At 43.3% G+C, this 27,555-nt stretch overlaps 1 protein-coding gene across 10 annotated transcripts in view; it reads right to left on the reverse strand.

Moving 5' to 3' along the window:
* The window catches only part of Tjp1 (tight junction protein 1), a 240,956-nt gene that overhangs the window by 148,251 nt on the left and 65,150 nt on the right, over positions 1-27,555 (reverse strand). The gene's annotated exons all lie outside the window — the stretch shown is intronic.

The raw sequence follows: 27,555 nt of genomic DNA on the forward strand, positions 1-27,555 counted from the left end.
ATAGTTGGTGAGCCAACCTGGAGATAAGCACAGAGTCCTTTTGAATGCCTCTCTTCCTTAACAGGGACACTGCTACACACTATTCTTTCCTTCCTTGGACATCTGGAAACGAAGGACAGGCTCCTACAGGAGGCTGAGAATCTGGGAATCAGCTCCAACATCTCCCTTTGTGCTGCACACCTGGAGGGCCAGGGATATGCCTGGACCTTCTCCCCTGCCCTACCAGGATGTGAACCTGGGCAAAGAAGTATGCATTGGGTGTTGTCTGACATGCCCACACTTAAAACTGGGAGGTTCAGGAGAATCCACACTTATGAAGAGTTTCTGGGAGGACCCTAAATGCCAACAGGAGATATGCTCTGGAAATAAACAGGCCCTCGATCACCAAGAGCTGCCTGCCAACCAAATGAGTAATCGGTGCGGGTAAGGCCACTCTGGTGCAATATAAACAGGGATGCTCAGGTGGCATCTCAGTACACCAAGCCCAGAGCCCCCAGCATCACTACACCTGGAGATCCTCCTGTACTGGGGTACTTATTAGCACAGTCCCAACCTCCTTTTCTTCAATTCTTTGCCAGCTCCATTGGAACACTACAGATGCAAAATCTGGTACCCAGAGTCTCTGCTGGCTTCTCATACTTACCTCGCCAGATGATTCTCACTTCGCTCCCCACTCTGACTTATTTCCTCCTGCTCTGCCATACCCTAATCTCTCTCAGGCCCTTCTAGTCATTCCCGTAGACAGTACTCTCTCTGAGGATATGAGGACAGTCCCCCAGAAAACAGTCCATCCCTTCTGTATGAGATCCAAAAGGAGAAATCCTTACCCTACATAGGGATTTAAAACAAAATCAAACCTGTTCATCCAATTGAGTCTCTTTTCAAATCCTAGCAGCCCACCCACTCAAGCTCCCTGCAGTCCTCATTCTTAAAGGGCTCCAAAGAAAGGTGGCTTTACTCCAGTAGCATCTCCATTCATGGGACGCGAAAGGGGTGGTGATTCAGAAAGAGGGAGGGAAGGTGACCAAGACTGAGTGAACGTGGATGTTAGCAACATTGATATTTAGAGGGTAAGCTGGGCATTCACACCAGTGTCTCCAATTCTTCTGTGACTTCACTCAGACTCCCAGGGTCACCCAGGTCGGACCAATGAGACAGTTTTCCTACTGTACTGAGGTGGAAAAGAAGAATTTTCTCTCCACTTCGCAGAACCCTCGGACTCAGGAATTGGGAAAAGGTTGATTCTGGGAATTAAAAAAATACCAACCAAACAAGTAAACAAAAACCAATATTTACTCTGTTTCTGGAGTGAGATGCAATGTGATCAACCAGCCTCCTGTCTTGCCCTGTGCCTTCCTTTCCTGCTTTCATGGGGACTCTATCTCCCTGCTCTTTTTAGTGTACATTATCACAGAAATGACAAGATAGGTAAGATGGTAGTAACCAAAGGAAATAGCACCAGGTGCCAAATGTTCAGGCCTTCGTGATTCTACCAGGATAAGAGAGAGGGGGGTGGGGGTGAGAGGGGAGGGGTTAAACGCAGCTGTGGGCACACAAAGAATAGAGCCTCCTATCAGCCATCCATTTCTATGCCTGCAGCATTTCTTTAAGGGAAGTGCCTGGACCCTTGGGGACAATTAAGAGTCCATATCCATTTTTCAACCATGAACTATTAACAATGCAAGGAAAAGCTGGGGAGGGTCTCTGAGGGTCTATTCCAGTTCACCAATAACTCCCAGACACTAACTTCAGTTTGTAAGCTCATAGGGGAAGAACACGGGACAGCCATTCAAATACAAACTGGGTTTAATTAAAAAAGAAGCCCCCACCTCAAACATAACAGACACCTAATGGACCATGCTAAGCCTGTCTCCTATGTTGGTTTTCTCTTGCCTTATGGAAACTTCCAAAAATGCAAATTCTCTGTCCCCGTGACCCTCAGGCTCTTGCCTTCCTACCAAACACATAAAGATTTCTCCTCATTTGAGGCAAACTGCTTATTTTCTTTTTACTGCCCCAAACTATTCCTGAGATTCACTAGTTGAAATAACCATGCTTCAATAACTAGTTGAAATACCACCAAGAGCTATAAATAATATAGGAAGGTACAGGCTGCACACAGACTCAGCTGTTGACACTGCTTCTTGGTGTTCAGCTGAGATCTGAAAGAAGGGACCCAAGCCTGATGTGACCAACTTACAGGATCAAAGGTACCTTGTGAGATAAATTTTCATACACAATGCAAAGGCATCCGAATGCCTTCCAGATCCCCAAGAATTAATTTTGTTCCCTCCAAAGATAGGGATGTAATTTTTAACTTGATATAATTGTGTTACGTGTTCACGTTTCTGTGTGATTGTTCCTGTATCTTTCTGTGTTAAGACAGCATGGGGGAAACTCAGCCTGCTCCAGAATTCCCTAAAACAACTGAACAGCAAAATCTGTGGCCACTTCATCCTTTCATTTTTACTGTACACTGAAAATTATTATGTTTTATTTATTCACATGCCTACTTAAAATGTGTGTGTATGTGTAAGTGTAAGTGTTTGAGGGAATACAGCCTTGCTGCCTTATGAACTGAGGTACTTGTTTCTTTTTTTTGTTGTTGTTGTTTTGTTTTTGAAACAGGTTCTCTCCAGGCTATTCTAGAACTCACTTGTAGACCCCAGGCCAGCTTCACACAGAGCCAACTGTCTCTGCCTCCCAAGTGCTGGGATTAGTCAGTATCTTTAATTTCTTAAATCACATTAAAATGTTATATTTGACATATTAATGTTTCATAAAACCTTAAAATGTTACTTGTTTATATAAAACAGCATTCATCAGAATCTTAAGGGTATGAAATTTAGCTGGATGGTGGTGGTGCACACCTTTAGTCCTAGCATTTGGAAGACACAGACAGGTGGATCTCTGAGAGTCCTAGGCCACTCTGATCTACAAATTGAGTTCCAGGGTACCCAATGCTACACAGGAAAACCCTATCATGAAAAACAAAAAAAGAGTATGAAATTTAAATATCAGATACATAACTTTTGATAACAATTCCTTTTCAAAATAAGTTCTAAAATTAATTAAAATTTCACTTCAATTTTACAACATCCATACGTAACAGAACAATAATAGTAGATAAAAAATGCTCTGTGTGCATTAAAATCCTTTCATTAAATAAACTGCTATGGATTTCTTTTTTTAGGAAGATTCCTAATACATATTCTATAAGATTTTTATTGAGGCTGTGATACAAGTTAAATGATGGATCTATAAGTTTCTTAAGGATCTTTGTTAAATTGCCTTTCACAATAAAAATTGCAGGTAATACAACTCATTAAATTTTCTTACATATGTACCATTAAGATATAGAAACTATTGCCTAACCATTCTACCTGAGCTCTCCTCCTCCAAAAATCAGGTTTTACAAGGTTCTTCCCTTGTCCAGTTTAGACTTTATAGAAACAACTCATGACCAAGCTGCTGGCGCATATTCAGCCTGTTTATGTTCTTCTTCATCTTAGGTCAGGCTTTGTACCCTCCAAATCATATTAAGTGTTGTTGTGACTTCAAGAGGACAGACTTTGGATAAAGGATTATTTAATGTGACGGAAAGTAATGATCTGATCAACAGCTGAACTTAAAACTGATGAAAGTTTGGGAGTGGCCAACCAATGACTGGTCCAGTTTAGACCCAGGCCAAGAGAACCCACCCCTGACACTGCCTGGAGGGTCAGGACCCAGAGGCTGGACAGCCCAGAGACCTAGGATAGAACCAAACACAAACAACTGATAAAAGTTACCAAAAATCTTTGACAATTAAAAATAATCTTCCCTTATATATCCTGGAAATGTATGCTGTATGATGTGTTTGGGTTTTTACAGTGTTTTCATGGTACCAAAGTGACTTATAAGTCATATGAACTAAAACTGTTCTATTAGTTCAAATTCTTTTTAGTTTATAGCGTGAGGGAAGCCAGGCAATGGTGGCACGTGCCTTTGATTGATTCCAGCACTCGTAGGCAGAGGCAAGAGGTTCTCTGTGAGTTTGAGACCAGCCTAGTCTACAGAGCAAGTTCCAGGACAGCCAAGGCTGTTACACACAAAAATCCTGTCTTGGAAAAAATTTTAAAAAGAAAAAAATATATGGATATATTTCTGCTAAAAGAAAAGTTAATTGTATTGAGATTTTATACTAAGGTAAAAAATAGCTACAAAATAGAAATAAGGAAATTAAGACAAAGCCAAAAAGCTAATATCACAAAAAGTTTATAAAAGTTGACTTAATAGTATAGGTTTGTAAAAACTTCTTAAACTATAGTAATTTTATGTTTTATTGACATATTATTTATAGGGCTAGGAGAGATGGCTCATTGGTTAAGAACACTTGCTGCTCTTCCAGAGGACCTGAGTTCAGTTCCCAGCATCCATGTTGGGTTGCTCATAACTGTAACTCCAGCTTGAAAGGGATCAGATATCCTCTTCTGGCCTCCTCAGGTACTACACACACATACACACAGAAATAAAAATAATTTTTTTTTTTTTTTTTAAAAAAGACACGGCTTATAGATTCTCCTGAGTTTCTAATTGGGAAACTGAATCTTAACTGAGTCGAGATTTATTTTAAAAACCTGTCTCTGACAAGCTTTAAATATTATGCAACAGCTGAATTTTAAGCCACACAGTGTTCTTTGGCAGTGCCGTAACCAGCCTTCTGGGTGCTCAGCAACCATACTTGGCAGTTTAAGACTGTAAGAAGGCAACCATTTTGGCCTGTTCTAGGTCAGCGTGGTCCCAGGGGACAATGGGCACCCCTGAAAGTGTTCTATACTTCTAGTAAGTCACTTGCATGACCTTTTGATCAAAGAGGCATGGACATCTCAAAGTCTTGCTTCTAATCAAGTACATTCTACAAAGAGGAGATCCACAAGGAATGAAATGTCCCTGGTGCTTCCGAAGGAAGCTGCATGGTCAGCAGGCACGGTCTATCTCAGTGGAAGACACACTGGTGGAGGAAAACAAGGGAATCAAAGGGTTCCTCCTATGTCCCTTGGAGAAACCCTAAGGAAACTCAACTGACTTCAATTATAGAAAAGACAATGGTTGGTTTTGTCACCTGCATGCTCTTAAATACCCAGGAGGAAAGTGCAAATCAAGGACTAAAATGATTGGTAACAACAGAACAAACAGATGGTTCTAGACAGGATTTTACAAAGGGTTGTGTCGAGGCTGGAGAAATGGCTCAGCTGTTAAGAGCACTGGCTGCTCTTTTAGAGGACCAGGGTTCAATTTCCTTCCTTCCTTCCTTCCTTCCTTCCTTCCTTCCTTCCTTCCTTCCTTCCTTCCTTCCTTCCTTCCTTCGTTTTTTTTGAGACAGAGTTTCTCTGTATTGCTTTGGAGCCTATCTTGGAATTCCCTCTGTAGACCAGGCTGTCTTTGAACTCGCAGAGATCTACCTGCCTCTGCTTCCCAAGTGCTAGGATTAAAGGCATGCATCACCAACTGCCCAGTTCACACAATAATGTGGAAACTTTCAGACTGCCTCCCAATTCTGATCTGCACCCACAACATTTTGTTTTATTATTTTTTACTGAAGGCTTAAATTTTTTCAACAAATAAGAGTGAAAAACCACAAACTGTCAATATAGTATTGAAATAGAAATTAGGGACTCTTGTGGGTACAAGAGATGACAGGTTCTTTTTTGTTTGTTTGCTTGTTTTGCTTTTCAGACAGGGTTTCTCTCTGTAGTTTTGGAGCCTGTCCTGGAGCTCTCTCTGTAGACCAGGCTGGCCTTGTACTCACAGAGATTCCCCTGCCTCTGCCTCCTGAGTGCTGGGATTAAAGATGTGAGCCACTAACCCCCAGTGAGATGACAGGGTTTTATAACCTTACTCCATGGGACATGGGGCTTGTTACTCCTCTCTCTTCCAGGTCAACAATGTATAAAATCTGTCTCTAGCTTTGAACACAGGGAAAAGACCCACTAGGTAGAAGATAATGCCAGGGTGCCACAACAGACAAACTGGTAACTGAATCTTACACAGCCCCTTAATACAGGACAGACTTCCATCCTCATGACTAAGGAATATGACCAGATGCAGACCACAACAGCTCCCTCCACCCTGGAAGGAGCCATTCTCTACTCTGTTGTGCATTAAGCTCTGTGCTGCCATTTTTTCAGCTCTTTTCTCTTCCAGTTTACTACGTAAACTCTGATTGATTAATTTTTCTCTTTTCCTTCCAACTTAAACATTTGCTGGCGGGCTTGAACTCTACCTCCAATGTTTATTTCCACAATCACAGGAAACAGTTGCTTCACATCTGCTATCAGTATTAACAATCATTTCAAAGTGTACAATTAAAATTAATTCCCAGAACATCCTAAGTTTCCATTTTTTTCCCCATCCAAATGAAGTCATAAAAGAAACACCAGGCTATGAGTTGAGTACGCGTTAAGGAGTCCTCATATTTAAACCACATTCTCATTCTGCTCAGGCTCTGGCTCAGCATTCCCCTGTGCCATGCACTTCCGCCTGTTTCGCTCTTGACATCAGAATGATAGGAGCACGTGGCAGGGGCATGAAAGGAATGTGGGCGCAGTGCCATGTCACCAGCGAAACTACAGAGAGGGGCTAAAACTCCAAGAGGAATAATAGGAGCGCAAAGCTCAGCGAGGCCATGGAGTAGTTGGATCTAATCCGGAGCTATAGGCTTTGAATGTCCAGAAAATGTGCTCTGCAGAAGGCTAAAGTCTCTGGCTGCCAAGTGCAGAGTAGCAGTCTGCTCCTGCAATAGGGTAAACTATGCCTTGGTACATAAAAGAGGATGGCTGGCTTCAAAATGGAGCTCCCAGCATTCGTGCATTGCTTTAGTGCTAAGCAAGATCATCCTGAGTGATGGCCATTTCAGGTTTGGAGATATCGAGAGAATCTACCATGGCACTGGGGAGAGGGACCCTTAGTAAAATCACCTGCTTTGCAAAGCTAAGGACAGAGTTTGAAAACCCAGCATCTATGTAAAATGCTGGGCAAGGCTGTGCTTGCCTGGAATGCTGGCATATGGGGAGAGATGGGCAGATCCCAGGAGTTAGCATTTGGGAAGCCTAAACAGACAAGAAGAAAAAGAAAGGCAAAACCATAACTCATCCAGGTTCAGTAAGAGACACTTTCTCAAGGCAATAAGGTGGAAAGTGACAAAGACACCTAGAATACAGCTTCAGCCTCTCTACACACAGCCACACACACCCACCACACACACACTGTCACAATGGTCTTTCTGTGGTTAGCTGAGAGATGTGATGAAATGTGTTAGTGATGGTGTGTCTACCCTTATTTGACTATTGTACTGAAGAAGTTAACAGGTCTTGTTTTAGGCATTTGCTCCCATCAGGGTGGTTAAGCGTGCTTTAACATGGGCAGGCATCTTCAAGATAGCTTGTCAGGGAAAGGCAAGACTGACAACCTGAATTCCACCCCTAGAACCCAGTGGTTAGAAGGAGAGAGCAACTCCAAGATGTTCCCTAATCTGTGCACTGTGGCATGCCTGCGCCAACACACACACACACACACACACACACACACACACACACACACACACGTAAATTACATGATTTTTTGTTGTTTGTTTTGTTTTGTTTTTGAGACAAGGTTACTCTGTGTAACAACATCTTGGGCTGTCTTGGATCTTGTTCTGTAGACCAGACTGGCTTCAAACTCAAAGAGATCAGCTTGCCTCTGCCTCCTAAATGCTGGGATTAAAGGTGTGCACCAACACCACCCAGCTAAATGAATATTTTAAAAGGTAAGTGCTTAAAAATCAAATGCACTTTAAATGTTTGGAGGAAATTTGGGACTGGAGAGAGATGGCTCAGCTCTTGCAAAGGACCCACCTTCAATTCCTAGTACCCTCACTGTGGTTCACAAACATCCATCACTCCAGTTCTAGGGGATTCGTGCCTTCTTCTGACTTCCCTGAACACCAGGCATGCAAATGGTACACATACATACATATAGGCAAAACACCCAAATACATAAAAATAAGGCAAAATTTACCCTATTTCTTTTGTTTGTTTTTTTGAGACAGGGTTTCTCTGTGTAGCCCTGGCTGTCCTGGAATTAGCTCTGTAGATTTTTTTAATGTTTGAAGGAATCCGATGAATAAAAATAAATCAGTAATCAGCCACATTTTATGTAAAAATATTTTTTCATTAACAGAATAACAAGTTTCATAAATTAAAAAGGATTATGAACCAATTATCAGTTTTAAGCACTCATAATGACAATAGTTCTTTGGCAGAACAGCAGCCCCTCATGGTCATTGCTCTCTGCCATTCATTTCCTCCCCAGACTCTCTTGCAGCTAAATAAAAAATGTCAATCAAGAGAATAAAATGTCTGGCCTGGGTGGAGACCTAACATTCCAGTTGGGCTGGTTCAGTTACTTTGGCTAAGTGAGAAGCCTAGGAAGGCTTAGGACATGCTAAAGAATAGGAAGAGTAATTTGTCAATTAGGAGGAACTGTACTTTTTCTTCCCAGAACACTGCTTCTAGGGCAGAAGTCATGGACCAAAGCCATGTAGGGTATAAATCTACCCACTTTTCTAAATTATTCAGAAAGTGTGACTATTTTTTCCTCCCATCTCCTAAGCATGCTTTCCATAGCACTTCAGGCTTTCTCACCAACATTTTGGCTTCCTTATTCTTTCTATGATGTATCCCTGACATGTGGCTGCTTGTCTGCCACATGCCTGCCACCCACCTCTCCAATGTCCTTTGAAATGGTGTCACTCTTCCCTGTCTTTTCTCCATTCTTCTCTGGGCAGTAGCTGACAGTTTACAGCTTGCCAACCCTGCAGTACATGCTTCTTGCGAACTCTAATAGAAACTGCCGCCATTTGAATCCTTTCTTAAATTCTTTTATTTATGGGACTAAGGATCCCAAAGACAGACCCTGATGTCCCTTGCACCATCACACAGAATGAGCATGGCTTCACATGCATCCAAACCACAGGAACCTGACACTGGCAGCATGGTGGACCCTGGCCTCTCCCTCACTGTGGGATGACAGTATCCATCCAAAGCTCCAGAAGAGACCCAGAGCTACAAGGCATTGGTTGCCCAGTCATCATTAAATCTTGGCTAACAGATTTGGTGCTTTTCCTATGTTCCTACCTGGGCAAGACAATCTCACTTTCTTCCATCCTCTATCCTTTCTGTTGTTAGCAGTTACTCTTTTCTTCTCTGTCACTCTCATTCAGAATCACTTCAGCTCCTCAGTGGTCTACTTCACTGAGAAAAAAACTGAAAGTCTACAGTGGACCGGAGGGGCCACCTGAGTCTACCACACCAGTGGAAAAGCCAACAACACAGAACAGGGTGGAGGTGGGGTGCCTCGCTGCCAAAGTAGGAGAGTATTCTTGTCTAAAATGAAACGATTGTCACCAAACATCTGAAACTAAATGAGAATCAAAGTGGGAAGTGCATCAAAAAGAAAATTCACTATTTTGTTGAATTCTTCAGCTATCAACTATGATCTTTAAGCTGGAGAGGCTGGAGATGGGCAAAGGGAACAATTTCAACACTCATGGAGCTCTTGTCCATCAAAATGAAAAGCAGTGCCTATTTCTGTTGGGCCACTGCTGGTGTGGCTTCCAAAGGGGCAGACACAGACAGCTGTTGGGGAATAGAAGCCAGGGAATGTCTCCTCAGTTTTCAGAAAAGAGCAAAGATGTTGACTCTGGAAACTTCCAAGTGGCAAACATGGCATCATTGCTAGCAAAATCCCAGGGCAGATTAGATTGTTAGACAACTGTTGGGTCATGCACAGAGTAACATACAGCATGCTCCCTACAGAATATGTGGGAAAACAGCAAGTCCCCTTTTTTCTTTGAGATCTCAGTGCAACAGGAAGGCTCTACACAATTGCTGAAGGTAAAAGTTAACACTCTAAGTTTCCCTCTACAAAATCAGAGACACAGACTTCCAGTAACTCAGTGTTGTACAGGACTTCAAGGCTATTCATGAAGAGAACTCTGCCAGAGAAATCCCCTCCATTCCAGTGAAACAACATCAAAGCCTTACCATGAGCTAATCGATGTGTGTCCTAGCAGGCACAAATGGGGCAAAAGAGATCAAGAGGGCAAATCAAGCTCTGCCTGTTGAGTGAGTGTCTGTTGCCAGGGAGAACACACATCTACTGATCTCAGATAGGAAGCCTATGAGGTAGGATACCGTTGAAGCCCAGCTTGGTGAACACTGCACTTTAATAGGGTTACTTACAGTATTAGTAGGGGTTACTACAGGAGAAGGAATGACTGATAGCCAGCTGCATTAACAAAGTCCTCTCTAGCATAAGTGACAGCTCACAAAGTTACACTGCCTTCAAGCAGCTTAACATGTTGGAGAGGTCCTTTCCTGAGCCTCTTCCTGATGGCTTAGAGTGAGTCCTTTCTTGAGCCTCTTCTAGGCTATTCAGCGGCTAGCTTTTTGGCTAGTCCATTTCTTCTAGGCCACTTGGCTGATTTCTGTTTATTTCAGGCTATTCCCTCTCAGCCTTTCCCAAGCAGCTTAGCAGGTCTGAGATTGACTGGCTGGTCTCTTTACAGCTTATATTATATATTCTCAGGGAGAGAGGGAGGAACCTCGTGAATCCAGTCAGTTTCAGGAACATCCTGAAACTATTTTGAGTTGTTTACTTCCTGTTTTAACTAGCTTCTCTGCAAGGATGGAGTGTTTCAGGGCCCCTTAGAACAGTATTTCTTAACCTGTTGGTCATGACCCCTTCTGGGGCATGGGGAGGGTCAAATAAGGAAGGCCAAATGACCCTTTCATAAGGGTCATCTAAGACCACAGATATTTACCACAAAAACATATTTACATTACAATTCATAACAGTAGAAAAATTACAGTTACGAACTAGTAACAACAACAACAAAAACTCTTGTGGTTGGGGGTTACCACAATATGAACTGTATTCAAGGGTCACAGTGTTAGGAAGGTTGAGAACCAATGTCCTTTCTTTTACCTCATTATAAGCAGATTGTCCCTAAATATCCTATTGCTCCACTTTCCATTTACACCCTATGTCTTAACAAATTCCCTCCAAGATGGAAGGCTCCATCTGTAATTACTGCAATAACACAATCTCTTCCATGCCATCTTCTAACATCATTTCCTGTGATCCTCTATAGGGCTCTCCAGGCATGACTCAAGTCTGGAGACTGGAGTTCAACTGCTCCACACCCCAGCTCAGAAATCCTCTCTGGGTTGCAATCTTCTTGTGGGTACAAGTGGAATGGCTTTCTCGATGAAGGCAGTAGCTGGTGACATCACAGGAACACCCCCAAAATGAAGTCTCTGCAGTCCCCTTGCATCAGACCCTGAGACTGAAATCAAAGTGTTGCCTTCCCTTTGCCTTTGCAGTAAAAATGTAAACTGTGAAGCGCTTTAAAAAACGACTCTCTGAACACAATTCACCCCTTTATTCTTCCCCTCTGGTAAGGAGTACCCTAGTAATAATCAAAGCTAAAAGAGCCACTTGCTCAACTGCAGAGAAGGAGCTTAGTGGTCATGAAGTCACACCCTTTACCATCCCCATTGGTCACTCCCATCTTAAGCAGATCTATGAAGCCATATTTACATAATTGGTAGCGCTCCTATAGAAAGCAAAGAGCGAAGAAGAAATCACATTTGTTTGTCTTGTGCTGCTTATACTGCTGATTTCATTAACCTTGTGTCTGGGGCATATGAACAGAAATGAAGTCACTTAAAGGTGTGTGCTGTTTCTGTACCCAAGAGGCAATGCACAATGAGAAAATATGCAGAATGTATGGAAGTGGCTCCGTTGACCTGGGGTGACAGGGAGTCCTGCAGTAACCTTGCAGTTCCCTGTCCTTGGGGGCAGTCTCTTGCCTGGGTCCCCTGCACAAGCACCTGGGTATTTCACTCATTCAGATCTAGGTATGGGAAGCAACACCACCATGGTTCCTGTATCCTTTGTGCCCAGGAAGATGCCATGGCCCAGAAGCTGCGGAGGTTCACCAATTGCCTTCCAGAATGGCAGTCACTACACCACTTCAAGTGGAGGTGATGGCTCTATATTAAAAAAAAAAAAAAAAAACAAGTTCACTGGGAACAGCTTGTGTTGTGCTGGAAACAGCCTTGTCTATCTCATGTCTACCATTTCTTGGTTGCCACCATCACTTTAAAAGACTGGTCCAAGCCATCCAATCTCATGCAAGTTCACACTGGTGTTGGAGTACATCTCAGAATGTATCTCCTTGGTCACAAATGTACAAACTCAGCTCTTAGCACAGGTTTCTCTCCTAGCCCATTCAGGATGTTAGAATAGAACACTACAGCTCAGGTAGATGAGGTTTATTTCTCTGGAAGCTGGAACTTCTAGAACAATGTACTGGGACATGCAGTGTCTGGTGAAGGCCTGATGTGCATGTTGCTTCCCATTCTCACTTTGTGGAAAGAGACAGGAAATCTCTCTCGGCCTTGTCTGTAAGGGCACTAAGTTCATTCATAAGGGCTCTGCCCTCAAGTGCTAATCACCTTCTCAAGGGTCTACATCCCATTTTGAAGTTCAAGATTCCAATAAGCCTGGTGTGGTGGCTCACACCTTTAACTCCAGCATTCAGAAGCAGGTGGATCTCTGTGAGTGTGAGACTATCCTAGTCTACATAGCAAGTTTCAGGCCAGTCAAGGTTCTATAGTGAAACCCTTTCTCAAAATAAAAATAAATAACTAATATATTTTATAAACAAATATATGTTTTATAAATAAATGAATATATAAATAAAAGATTTCAACATAAGAATTTGGGGGAGGTAAATTAACACTCAAAATATGGTAATTAAAAACACCCATGTCTGAGTCACATTTCGTTGTTGTGACAAAATACCTGACTTAACAGTTTAAGATGAGAAAGGATCCTTTGGGTAATGTTGGCACACTCCTTTGGTCCCAGCACTTGGGAGACTGACGCAGTTGGACCTCTGTGAGTACAAGGCCAGCCTGCTGTACAGAGTGAACTCCAGGACAGACAAGACTACACAGAGAAAACCTATCTCCAAAAAAGAGAGGGACAGAGAGACAAAGAGAAAGAGAGAGTAGAGAGGAGTAGGGGAGAAGGAGAGGGAGAATGGGAGAGAGAAAGGATTTGTTCATGGTTTTAGTCAGTATGCTATGGTAGAAGGGCATGTTGGAGAGGAGGGAGACAGGTGACAGGGGGAAACTATAACAAGCTAGCTGGCCTTTTCTTTCCCCCTTATTCTGCTCTCGGCCTATGGAGTGGTACCCACATTTGAAGCAGTCCCTTCTACATCATCATTCAATCCTGAGGATACCAACATGTTCCTGGGTCCTTACAAATGCCTCACAAACCTTAGAATTGGGTTGTACTTTGGTTCAGTTTAACTCTAGCTGGTAACATCATCCCCACAGCCAAATTCTGCAAAAGCACAGCCATCTGAGGAAGGTGGCACCTGACTCTCTCCATAGGCTTTCTCTTTCCATACATTCCAAGAATCACAGAGGCTGCTGATGAACTCTGTCAGCCCATGGCAGGAAACAAACAGCTTCAATAATGTTACTTGGTCACTGACATGTCTACAGCATGCTCTGGCATGATCTAGATATTTTCACAGGGCTCATCTTACATGTAGCACTAACCTATAACTTTCCTTTTAGTTTCTGTGGTGATTTGAGTGAGCCAATAGGCTCAGGTGGTTTGAGCCAGCAATATCCCCAACAGGCTCAGGCATTTGTATGCTTGGTCCCTAGTTTGTGGCACTGTTTGGGAGGCCATAGAAGCATTAAGATGTGGAGCAGTCCATCCTTGGCTTCCTGTTTGCACTCAAGGATGTGATCTCTCTCTGCTTCTTGCCCTGGCCACAAGCCACCATGCGCCTCTCCGCTTGTTATAGACCCCTTCTTCTGGAACCACAAATGCCATGGTCATGGTATTTCATCACAGCAGTGGGAAGTGACTAGTACAGTTTCATTGCCCTTCTCGTATTTATTTTTATTAACTTTTAAAGTAAAAGTACAAAGCATTGAGTTTCATTGTGGCATTTCCTTTTTTTTTTTTTTTTTTTTTTTTTTCAGTGTCACTCTGACTGATTGTCCTGGAACTCATTCTGTAGATCAGGCTGGCCTCGAACTCAGATATCTGCCTGCTTTTATTTCCCAAGTCCTGGAAGTAATGACATACGCCACCACCACCACTGTCCATCACTGTGGCATTTTCACACGTAATATATCCCTATACTTTGCTTTGTTCTACTCCATCTCTATGCCCATTCCTCCTGATGATTCCCTTCCTTCCCCAAAAGTCTCTCCTGCTTTCAAGCCATACATATTCTGTCACTAGATTTCTACCTCTCTACCCTTAAGACCTTCCCCTCCCTCCTGCCCTCTGTACTTTCACATATGTTTGTCTGTGTTTGTTTGTTTGAGATAACGGCCTCCAACTTATGATGCTCATGAATCAGCCTTGTAAATGCTTGGACTTACAAACATTTGCCACTACAACCAGCCAATTTGACTTTCCTAGTGTCCTGATAAAAACTGCAAACATTTTTTTTTTTTTTTAGGGCAGCCCAGAATAACTGAGTCCTTCCATTGTTTATTATAATGGGTCAGCAGCAAGAGGGCCAGAGGAATGGGACTCCAGACTCATTTGTTCTTCAAGTATATCTTTGGGGTCTGCCAGCTCTCAGGAGCTTCCTTCAGGCCTGCCTTCGGCCAGATACGCTTCAAATCATTCTCAAACTTGATCTGCTTCCTTTTCAGACATCCTTCCAGGCCTTTATGCCACTGAAATCGTGTCCTCTTAATCAGTTTGCGGTATTTGTAGTGGTTCATCTTCTGTCTTCGGATCTTCAGCACATTTTTGCACTGCACTGCAGTAGCACCCCAGGCATCCCTGACTCCGTTTGGCTTCCTCCTCCTGGCTGGGTGGACACTCATTGGGAGGGAACCACAGTCATTGGGACCCCAACATCCAGTCTGGGCAGTAGGTATCGAGCAGTCAGCCAGCTCTCTAGAGGACTAATGGACATCTTCCTGGGAACCAGGAACTCATCAAGTTCCAACTGGGTCCCCTTACCAGAAAGGGAGGTGGCCCGACTGAGGCTTGCAGGCTGCAAACAGTAAAGGGGTCTGAAAGCATGACAGCCGATCGCCCCAGCGCCAAGCCAGGGACCACAGAAACCAAACAGAACCAGGCCAACGCGGGCCCCTGACCTCTCATATATCCAGCTCAAAACGGCAAACTTTCTAAAAATATAAAGAAATGAGTTGTGAGATTCTCCAGCAACCTACAAGTTCATGCCATCAACCTGGAAAACAAGTCAACTTCTATGAGTTAAACAGTCAAGAGGAAGCTGGGGTGTTAATACAGCTGTAAGTAAGTAATGCTTAGTTCTAGAGTTTGAGTCTGTGGAGAGATCTTTGAAATTTTATTTTGTGAAAAAGTTGGAAAGTGAGAAGAAAGCAGTGCTGTTCACAAAGAGACACAATTTAAAAAGCCTCTCCACAAAGCCAGGCATGGGACCAAGTGACCTGTCACTTAGGAGGTGGACACAGGAAAATCAGGAGTTCAAGGTCATCCTTTGGGCTGCGACACAGTGAATCCAAGGCTACGTGAGATGTGTAGTGAAAAAAAGCAAAATAAAATCAAAGTAATGTCTACTAACAGAAATGCAATTATACAAACTAACATTTTTTAAAGTTTTATTGTGTCTCCCTTACTGCTTATTTGAAGGATGCATCTACTTGTGAAAATGTAGGTCTCACTTAGTTAATTGGTATTTTGTTCAAACTACAGTCAAGACATAAAAAAAAAAAAAAGTCATTAATGAACTAAAGGTAAAATAAATCCAGCTGATGATGAGGCAACCATTCCCACTCCCAACTCCCACTCCCAACATGGTGCTGGGGATTGTGGGATTGTGTCTATGACCTTGCACACACTGGGCAAGTCCTCTGCCTTGTAGCACAACAGTTTTAGGAAAGGAAACTCTTGACTCAGGTTGACATTGTGAGTTAGAATCCCAGCCCGTTTACAAACATAAAAATGATCAGGAAGTAGGAAATGATTCTCTATTGGTATGACTTCATTGCTGTTCTGTTAGAATTATTCTTCTTTCTACATTTTTCTTTGTAGTATTGAGGATCAAACCCAGGAATTCAAAACCTCTCAGTACTGCACCACACTAGGTCATCCTAAGCCCTTGCATGCATCCTTTCTTCCTCCCTCTCTCTTTTCCTCCCTCCTCCCTCCCTTGCTCTCTTCCTCCTTCCTGCCTCTCTTTCTCTCCCTCTCTCCTTCCTTCCTTCCTCCCTCCCCTCCCCTCTCTCTCTGTTTCCCTCCCTCCTTCCTATCGTTTGTTTTTGTTTTTCTGAAGGAAACTCCTTTTTCTATGGAACAGGCCAGGATGGGGTCTACTTGACCGAAGACAAGCATGGTCTCTGTAAACAAAGCCTAGCTGTTCACTATACAGGTCAACTGGGCCTTCTCAAGCCCTCTCACTTCTTCCTCCATCTGCTAAGTGGCCTTTGTCTCAGAGAAGGATGAGTCCAAATACTTCGTATGTTCTATTTCCCAAGTGCTGCATGAAGCTTCAGATGAGTAGTTTCTGAAGGGCACATATCGTGCCACAAATGTAACAGCATCCTCTTACATGACCCATGCACTTACAATATTTTTCTACAGGGATCCTCTTGCAGGTTGGGAAAACAGTGAATTAAAGTTGAAACTTCATCTACTGAGAAGCCAGAAAATGTTCCATCTTACTAAGTTTCAGAATCCTTAAAAAAAAAAAAAAATCAAAGAAATTTTCCTTTATACCTCTCAAGTGATGTATCCGTCTTTTGAAGAAGTTGAGGTAAAACTTCTAGTGAAAAACAGCAATCTAAGTAGATCAAGGCAATAAGAAATTCTTCTTAGGGAAAGGTAACTTAAAAAAAAATCCCAATAAAGACCAGTAGGAAATTTGAAGACAATAATGTCATATACTCAAGCAAAATGAGCTACACAGCAGAGAAGCAGAAATGTCCAGTTCTCTGACCTCTTGTTCCCAGATCTGAGAACTGAAACAATTCAAACTGATTCTATAGGAGTGGAATTCCATCAGGCTCTAGTGCCTAAAGGCCTGGCTGGGGAGATAAAGGAGGGGGAGCAGCAGAGTGGGGAAGGGAGGCTGGAAGGCCTAGAGGCTAAAGGATGCTGAGCTGCAGTGACCACCAGGCACCTGCTCATGAGTCATTTGCAATATGTATGAAAAGGAGAATGTTAGATCCTACCTTTTCATCAACAGAAATAAAGTGTGAATGGTTCCGTGAGTTAAATCATTCAGAAGAAAAGCAGGTGACAGCTATAAACAAGGCACAGAATCAGAAACATGTGTCAATGACTCTACTGGAGGATTTTTAGTGTCTCTAATAATTATTGAAATTAATAGTGGAAGAAAATTCAGGTGCTTTTCCCCATCTGGTTATGAAAAAAATTTAAGATGATTGTGGTGGGTTGACTAGTATTCCCTTAAACTCCTTTCTACCTGAAACTTCTGGACTTGACTATTTACAAAGAGGGGTTTTGTGGTTGAGATCACAATAGCCACATCCCCTTCTACTTAAAGCTCCCATTCTCTGTACTTTCACTTATAGTCAACGGTAGTCAGGAAATATTAAATGGAACAGTCTAGAAATAATTTTTAAGTGCCAAGCTCTATGCTGCTCTCAGTAGTGTGTTGAAATAATTTGTTTGATTTTTGGGACAGGGTCTCTTTACATAGAGCAGGCTGTCCTGGAACTTACCATGTAGACCATGCTGGCCTTGAACTCACAGAGAGCTGCATGCTTCTGCCTCCTGAGTGAAGGGATTAAAGAAGTTTACTATCACACCCAGCTATGTGCTGAAATCTTAACCATAGTGCTCCATCCCATTCAGGACTTGAAAATCTTCCCTCTGACCAGTATATTTATGGTATGTACACCTCCCACCTGTTAGTCAGTGAGCAACAACCCTTGGAATCACTAACTGTCATGTTAGCTTGCTAGTTACGGTAGCTATTGTTATTTCATGTAACAATCCCAAAGTGGAAGAGGGTTGACACTGGTAAGCTGGATATGGTCAGCACTTCCTTTAAGTGAACAAATGGACTCTCTCAAATGAGCAATAAGGAATTAAATGTTGTGTTATAGAATATTATTTTAAGATGTGTTACATTTGCCTATGCCGTGGAACATTTGTTTAATGATATGTTGCATTCTTTCATCTTGCCTTTGTTTAACTCTGAGAAGCTGGGTTACTTTGCCTGTCTAAAACACTTGATTGGTCTAATAAACAGCTGAACAGCCAATAGTGAGGCAGGAGAAGGGACAGGCAGGGCTGGCAGGCAGAGAGAATAAACAGAAAAAGAAGGATGGAAAAGAAAGAGAGGATCAAGGAGTTAGAAAAAAAGGGGCCAGCCACCCAGCCACCCAGCCAGACACAGAATAAGAAGGAAAGAAAAGAAATACAGAAACAGAGAAAGGCAAAAGAGCAGAGGCAAAAGGTAGACAGCATAATTAAGTTAAGAAAAGCTGACTAGAAACAAGCCAAGCTAAGGGCAGGCATTCTTTAGAAAGACTAAGACTCCTTGTGATTTATTTGGGAGCTGGGTAGAAGGCCCCCAAAGAGCTAAGAGCCCAAAGAGTAAAAAACAATCCACAACAAGATCGAGCTTGCTAAGCTTTATAGTGACAACAATCTCCCCCCCCCCCATTTCGTTTTTGGTTTGTTATTTGTGTTTTTGAGGCAGGGTGTCTTTACATAGCCCTGACTGTCCTGGAACTCACTGTGTAGACCAGGTTGGCCTTGAACTCATAGAGATCCACTGCCTCTGACTCACAAGTGTTAGGAGAGCGCTTACTTCGTACCATGAAACCAGAAGTTTTGATGTTGTTCATCCAAGTACTGAGAAGCTGGCCACAGAGCACGGCAACTGTAGAGGGCGGATAGGGTGTATAACTGTGGTGTGGGGCAGAACAGTGAAGGGCGGCAGCCTCTCCTCAGGGGTGGAGACTGCCGAAAGCACAGTGGGTTTCAGAGTTTATAGTGGATTGTGGGGGAGGAGAGTGGATCGTTTCCTGTTGGGGGGATGTTCTCATTGATAAGTTGGCCTTTTTGTAGGAGTTTCTCAACTGCCCTAAGGCTTTTTACTTTAGGTGTTTAACCCTTCAGGTACTAGCCTCAGTGCCAGCAGGTGGCCTGGGACATATTCCTGTGGAGAACAGGAACTATGGAATTAAGGTGAGGTCACACTGGATAAGAGTGTACCTACACCCAGTGACAACATCTTTATAGGAGGAGAGAACCCAGTAGCAGGGGTCAGAGACTGGAGAGTCATCCAGTCAAAACCAACTCCAAGAACTGCCAGCAGCTGCCAGAGGCCAAGCGTCATTGGGGCTGTGCTGGGGGGGCTTCCTTCATAGAGGCCGAAGAGGGAGCCTGGCCCTGCTGAAACTTGGATTTCACACTGGACTCCCCGTCCGTGAAGAAATAAGGTCTGTGGTTCTTTGTTTCAGCACCCTAGGAAAGGGACAGTGTTCCCAAGGAACCAGGAAGCAGTGGTCACAGCCACCACGCCTAACAGTATAGCCACAGATTAGCAGCACAGCCTTAGGGGAAAACAATCAGTGATGTTTACCACAATGTAGTGACTCCTTCATGTAATTTAGCAATCACAATCTGAGGGGCTGTGTTCTAAAGGAACAAGGAAAGAGGTGTACATAGATTTTAAAAGGAGAAGCCTGGATATTAACTCAGAGAGAGACTTTATCCACATGCAGGACTTGGAAGCCACCAAGGTATCTTCTAACAGGCAAATGAATGAGCTGTGCAGTTTGTTTATTTACCAAAGTTCAGACTATTATTTGGCAATACAAAGAGATGAGCACTAACTATGGGGGGGGGCATGTCTACAATCTCAGCACTTGATTAGTGGAGGCAGGAACATGCCTGTAATCCCAGCACTTGTGAGGCAGGTGGATCTCTGTAAGTTCAAAACCATCCCAGTCTACATAGGGAGTTCCAGGACAGCCAGAGCTACACAGTAAGACCTTGTCTCAAAAAAAAAAAAAAAAAAAAAAAAAAAAAAAGCAAGAGAGCTGAAGGCAGAAAGGTCAGGAGGAGAGGAGGGGTTCAGGGCTAGTCTCTACCACACAGTGAGCTCTGATCTAAAAAAATGCTATATGACCCCAATGATACATTCTGGAAGGCAAACCACCGAGAAAGATGCATGATTCCCAAGAGCTGAGGGATGCAGAGCAAAATGCATTTCCAAGATTACTTTGTGACGGTGGCAATGGGACACACGAGCGTGTCCAAATGCAGGGGTGCACAAGACAAAGAGCCAGCCTTGGTATGAACCACGCCCTGTGGTAGACAACTCCGTCAGCATAGGCTCATCTGTTGTAAGGAATGCACCAACTTTGGTGTGGGTGCAGGTTGTGGGAAGGTCTGAGCCTACAGAGAGACCAGGCAAATGGGGATGTTCTGTACTTTCCATTCAATATTGCTCTCAAGCCAAATCTGTTCTAAAAGCAGGCCTCTTGCTTTAAAACAAAGATGATGATAAAACAATGAAAGGCGTGTGCTAGGGAGATGGCTTAAAGAGTGAAAGCGTTTGCCAAGCAAGCCCGATGGCCCGAGTTCAGTCCTCGGAACTCATGTGAAAAGCTGGGGATGATGAGGTAGAACCCAGTGCTCACACCAGGAGATGGGGTGGGCTGGAGACAGGCCAGCTGTCTGGAGGGTGTGGTGCAGTGACAAGAACAAGAAGCTGGAGGTGGGAAGAGACAGCAGACTCTTCAAAATGCCACCCACTCGCCTCCCCACAAATACATTTTTTAAAAAATTGAAAAATATGAAAGAAGTGAAGTATTATTTTGTATTCTGGCAAAAGAAGAAAACAAAAATGCAACTCAGGGTTTGATTCTAATTTTCATTTTAAACAGTACATGGTCCATGAATGTACCACACAACCCTGATAGAGCAAAGAAAACAGTGAAATGTTTACATTTGGCTATCCAAGTAGTCAGATTACATACAGTTTTTATTTCCCATTATGACATCTTATATCCTCCAAAGTTTCCACAATAAACACACATCACATTTGCAATTAGGAACACAGTTACTGATACTTAAAAGCAATAGAAAAAAGCAATGGTCTGGAAACCTTAGACCATTAGTGTGAGAGATAGCAAAGCCCCTCCTGGAAGCCTGATGCTATATATGTTTTGTGCTTGATTTTTGACTCTGGTCTTCCAACCCTGGTTGTTTTGTGGATAACAGCATTTTTTATGCTAATGAGGTGACTCAGAGAGAGGCCCTCCTTGGCTTCAGGATGAAGACTGGCCACCAGTTGGGCCAATGGCATGATTAGAGGTTTGGAGCTTGCAGCTGTCTGACCTTCAGGGAACAGGAGGGGCTGAGGATTGAATGACATGGTCAACAATGTAATCAATCATGCGTCTATGACGAGCCCAGTAAACTTAGCACACAGATGCACAGTGCAGCTTCCTGTGCGTGAATGCATGGAGGGCTAAGCTTGTATACCACTGCAGGCAGGAAGCAATCACTGATGCAGGGAGTACCTCTGTGGGTGAGGACTGGAGGCTTGCTTCTGCCCAAGGATGCAAATAAACAAAGAAAGGCTTCTTGAACTAAAATATCATCCCAAGGGGCTGGAGAGACGGATGACTCAGTGACCCAGGCTCAGTTCTCCATATATACTTTACAACATCTCAGTTCTGGAGGACCCGCCTTTGTCTTCTGACCTCCATGGGCACCAGATACACACATGATGCCCATATATACATACAGGGAGAACACATATACAGATGAAGATAAAATAAAACAAGAGACACATTTCTTTCTTATATATATATATATATATATATATATATATATATTTAATGTATTATTTTACATGTCAATCCCAGTTCCCCCTCCTTCCCTCCCTTTTACCTTCTCTGCCCTCTCACATGCACCCTAACCACCCTCCCCTCCCATCCCCCCACCCCAATTCCATATGTAGGGGAATGCCATCCAGTTGGGGTCATGTAGATCTGACAGGTCATTTGAAGTAGAGACTAGGGCTTTTCTCCTGTCTCTAGGTTAAGGCAGTTATCCCTCCATGAGGGATGTGTTCACAAGGTCCTTTTATGCACCAGGGATATATCCTGGTTCCAGTGTCTGAGGTCCCTTAGACTGCTCAGTCCTTCTGGCTGAGACCCATATTCAGGGGGCCCTGAGTCAGTCCCATGCTGGATTCCCAGCTATCAGTCTGGGGGCCTTTAGTTCCTCCTTGTTCAGGTCAGCTGTCTATATGTGTTTCTGCATCCTGGTCTTGTCCTCTCCATCTGCATCTGGGTTCTAGTTCGACTCAGTGTTTAGGTATGGGTGTTTGCTCCTGTTTCCCAATAGGTATTAGATGAGGGCTCCATGGATAAATTAGTTGTTGATCTCACTATCCGGGAAGAGTAGTTATGGTAGCCTTTCCACGGATGCTCAAATTGTTAGTTGGTGGCAGTCTTGTAGGTCTCTAGAACTACAAGAAATTTGGGTTCAATTTTCTCTTCAAACCAATATTGGCTCCCTCTTCTCTCTCTCTCTCTCTCTCTCTCTCTCTCTCTCTCTCTCTCTCTCTGTCTCTGTCTCTGTCTCTTTCTCTCTCCTGTCTTCTATTCCTACCCGGACTCAATCTTCCTAGTCGCACGTGTTTTCCTCTCCTCCCCCTCTCTTTCTCCTGCTTCTCTCTCCATTCACTGCCCCCCCAACTCCCCATGTGCTCTGGGGGACTTGTCCCTTCCCGCTTCTGTGAGGGACTTTATATGAATCTCTTAGAATACACCTTGTATCCTAGTTCCTCTGGTGGTGTGAATTATAGGCTGGTGATCCTTTGCTCTAGGTCTAAAATCCATATATGAGTGAGTACATACTCACTCACACACAAAAAGTTCCTCTTTTTGTGACTGGATTACCTCATTCAGGATGGTTTCTTCAAGTGCCATCCACTTGCCTACGAATTTCAAGATTCCATTATTTTTTTCTGCAGAGTAGTATTCCATTGTGTAGTTGTGCCACATCTTCATTATCCATTCTTCAGTTGAGGGGCATCTAGGTTGCTTCCAGGTTCTTGCTATTACAAATAGTGCTGCTATGAACATAGTTGAACAGATGTCTTTGTTGCATGGATGAGACACATTTCTTTTAAAGATGTTACCCCAGAGCATGAGGAGATTTCAGACAGGGAAGATTGTCAACTTGGATAATATTTAATTCTCCATTCTTCAAAACCAATGTCTAGAGGTTTCTCTTAACTGGAGTTTGTCTTATGGCACATTGTTCTCCCAGGATTTCTCCTACCCTGGATGCATCTCAGTACCTGGTTGAGCCAAACACTTAGGGCTGGCCCTCTTCAGGCATGCTCTCTCATTTCCCTTCCAGAATCTCCATTCCTGTCACCATTCTACTTTTTAAATGCCGAAAACAGACGGGAGATGGCCCAGTCAGTAGACTGCTTGCTGTACAAACAGAGGGCTTGAGTTTGGCTCCTCAATACCCATGGAAAAGCGAGGTGTGGTGGTGTAGGTGGGATGAAGAAATGGGAGCCTCCGGGAGCTTGTTCATGAACTGGCCTCCCTAATCAGTGAGACAGACATAAGGAGGAAAGCTACTGGAGAGACACTCAACATTGACCTCTGGCCCATACACACGTGTACACATGCACACATGAAACACACACACACACACACACACACACACACACAGAGAGAGAGAGAGAGAGAGAGAGAGAGAGAGAGAGAGATCATTTAAGCAGTCTGGTAGTAGGAATGTGGATAACTGACTCACACATAAAATCACAGGACTGGTGTCAGCTCTCACGCTAATTTTTTTTTTTTTTTTTTTTTTTTTTTTTTTGGACAGGGTTTTTCTGTATTGCTTTGGAGCCTGTCCTGAAACTAGCTCTGTATACCAGGCTGGCCTTGAAGTCACAGAGATCTGGCTGCCTCTGCCTCCCAAGAGCTGGGATCAAAGGTGTGCGCCACCCACGGCCGGCTTCATGATAAGTTTTGGAACATTATTTATTCAATGAGATGATCTGGAAAGGAGGCATTCCATTGATACCCTCAGGATCGGGGCTCCCCAGCAATGCCAGCTCTTCTACCACATGCACACAAGGCTCTGAAGGTAGCTGAGCACTCTGCTCATCAAATGGCATGCTGTGCATCAGCATATAGAATTTGCAGGAGAAAACCAGGTCCTCCTGGGGAACACAGTGGCAAACCCTCCCAGGACTTCACATGGAGCTAAGTTGTAGGAGGTAGAAGCGGGAATGAACTTAGCCCCTTATTTTCTTTATTCTTTAAGTCTCCATTGGTAATATCAATCAAAAGAGTCTCCAGAATGATTCATATATACACTCCATAACTATACTGAGATAAAGAGATTCTACTAAAGGCAATAGGATATTTGTTTATTTCTATTATAGAAGGAAAAAAAAAACACTTGCTGGAGAAAACGCTTTATCTGGAAAAACCATTTGAACTTTCTCAAATCTAAATTGACATCTAATCCTCATTTTCCTTGCAAAACAATAGCAGGGAGTAAAGCCATTTCTGATGTTAAGAAATGTTGTGGAGCCCAAGAAGGGGGAAAAAAAATACAGTACTTATTTTCTATGTACACACACTTTCTTCTTTAACATCAAAGTCTGTTTGTATTTTTAAACACTTACATGGAAAGAATGACTTGACTGTGTTCCCTCAACCCAAGTTCATTGCTGCAATACCTGAACCTCTGCCAAAGTGCTTGGCCTATCGCTTGAAGTCCAGAACACAGCCTTGTTTCTGAACACTTTCACCACTCCCTCAACATTTCTACTTTTAAAACATTTTCCATCTTTCTGCATGAACAATGTCCAAAATGGAACAATAAAGTACATTTTAGTTAAACCAAGCAGTTGAGATGAAGCTCACTGCCTCAATGCAGATGATTCTGGAACAGTATCTATCCTTATACCCACGGAAAAGCATAACTCTAACCCCTCATCAACAAAACTTCTTTCTGCTCCAGATGGAGACTGTCATAGAAATCCACATCTGGTCAAAATGCAGAGAACAAGTGACTAGTGGCTTCCCATTCCCATTCCATACATCTACAACCCAACCCTACATCTAAGGCTCAGGGAACATCACTCAAGAGGAGGGGGAAGATTCTAAGAGTTAGAATACCAGGGCATCTGCTTTAATATAGTGCCTTCTATAAATGAAAATGCTCTGTAATCATGAAGTCTTAAGAACACAGCCTCCTAAACAAGACCTATGCAATGAAAAAGTAGCTGGTGTTGATGGGGAAGATCTCACAAAGCACTACAACTGGATGGACAACAATTGATGGCTACTAAGAGAGTGAGAATCAGCCTTATCCAAGTCTCATCAAGCTTACAATGGAGATAGTCTATTGACCCAGGCTAACACCTGGAATGGAAAATGTACTTGAAAACAATTTATACTAACATCAACCTCTCTGCAATAATTTTAAGTAGGCTTATCACATTCTCTTCCCAGAAGAACACACCATCAGTAAAAGGAAAGTCACTGGACATGGATTTTGTAACTAGCACTGGTTACACACAGTGAGGTAAGATGAAAGTAGGAGATTGGTGAGGTATGTGCTATGAGCCAGATGGAACAAGAAAGAAAGCATACTCCAGTTAAGTAAGAGCTACATCTGACATCACAGATAACTTGGTTCTGGTTACTGGCTGGCATTTTTAGCTTCACATAGATCCATTGCTTGAAGAGAATGGGTCAATGAAGAAACGGTGATGATCAAACTATTACCCGCCCTCAATACTTTATTGCAGTGGTGGCTCATAAATCTGTTTGCACACATCAAATCAGCTGTGTCCTACTGCCACTGAGACTCTGAACCACAGCTCACATACAGCAAAGTACACAGGCCTAACTAAGCTCTTAAATCAGAGGTTCTCAACCTGTGGGTCTCGACCCCTTGGTGGGTCAAATGGTCCTTTTGCAAGGGTTGCACATCACATATCCTACATATTAGATACACTGAAGTTCATAATAATAGCAAAATTACAGTTATGAAGCAGCAATGAAATAATTTCATCACGACATGAAGTACTGTATTAAACATTTGGAAGGTTGAGAACCACTGTTCTAAGTGAACCCAGAACCTTAGAGTCTGGTGCAGCGGAGCTTTATTTTCTATCATGACTGTTAGGAAATGAACGGAAGGAGTCCAAGAGAGGTTCAAGCTCATAATTAAAGCAAACCATTAACCATGCATGCATCTGTTGACCCAAGGAAGACTCGGGCTCTGGGCACATGAGCTGCACCTGGCCTCATGCTACCAACTATGGGAAAGATACGGGTACAAAGGATGGTTTAAATTCTTGAGATTATCATCAAATGGCTAAAGCTTACTGGGGTGGTTGTCTCTCAAGTCCAGAGGCCAGAAGGCCAAGGCAAAGGCTCAGGACTCCTGAAGGGGGAGGGGGGCTGATTCTGGTACTGACAATGGCTCCCTTGGTTGTTCTTCACTTATTGGAGAGGGCCAGGGGTTTCTGGATGGTTTTCCTTTTTCTCTCAAGGACACCAACCCCTTCAGAAGCGTTCTACCTTCATGAGCCAATTTCCTATCAAAGAACTCACTGCCCACCACACTGGGAATGGGGGGGGGGTAAGGATTTCAACATAATTTGACCACAAACAGCTGTTTGAATTAAGGCGGGCAAGCAGATGAGCATGCTTAGGTCCCAGAGCAGTGGAAGCAGCAGGTACCTAAACTCATAGCATGACTGGGGAAAAGTGGGGTCAGTACAGAGGACATAAAAGACTTAAGTAGATGAAGTTCATTCTCTAGTAATGGCAAGTTGGTAAAGTATTAAAATAGAGGAGTAACATAACTAAACATAGTTTGGAAAGACAGCCTTGATAAGAATACAGAAGTTTAGGACTGGAGAGATGGCTCAGCAGTTGACAGTGCACACACTCTTGCAGAGCACGCACGTTGGCTCCCAGCTCCCACTAGGCAGCTCACGATCACCTGTAACTCCAGCTCTTGGGCATCTGATGCTTTTCTTCCAGTATCTGCACTCACAAGGCCATATCCACCCATCTGCCAGGCTTGAGATGGGAATGTCCGAACAACTATGGGTGCGTCTGTGTATGCACACACACACACACACACACACACACACACACACACACACACGTGTTTGAGAATGTGGTCTATGGTATGCATCAGACATACTGCAGGATTTTATAAGCCTCAAAGGTGAGAGATGAGCATGAACAGCAACCACACAGTGAGCAGAATTCATGACGTAGTTTATGAAACTTGCCTTCATGGACTTGCAGTGAACTGCTGAGTGAGTGAGACTGGAAGGGGAATCAAATGAGGCCCAGCCATTTCCAGCATAGTGAGATGAAAAACATTGCATGAGAGAAAGGCAAGAGGGAGAGAGCAGTATCATTATGCTCT

This window comes from Phodopus roborovskii, unplaced genomic scaffold (assembly GCF_943737965.1).
Source record: "Phodopus roborovskii unplaced genomic scaffold, PHOROB, whole genome shotgun sequence".
Lineage (NCBI taxonomy): Eukaryota > Metazoa > Chordata > Mammalia > Rodentia > Cricetidae > Phodopus > Phodopus roborovskii.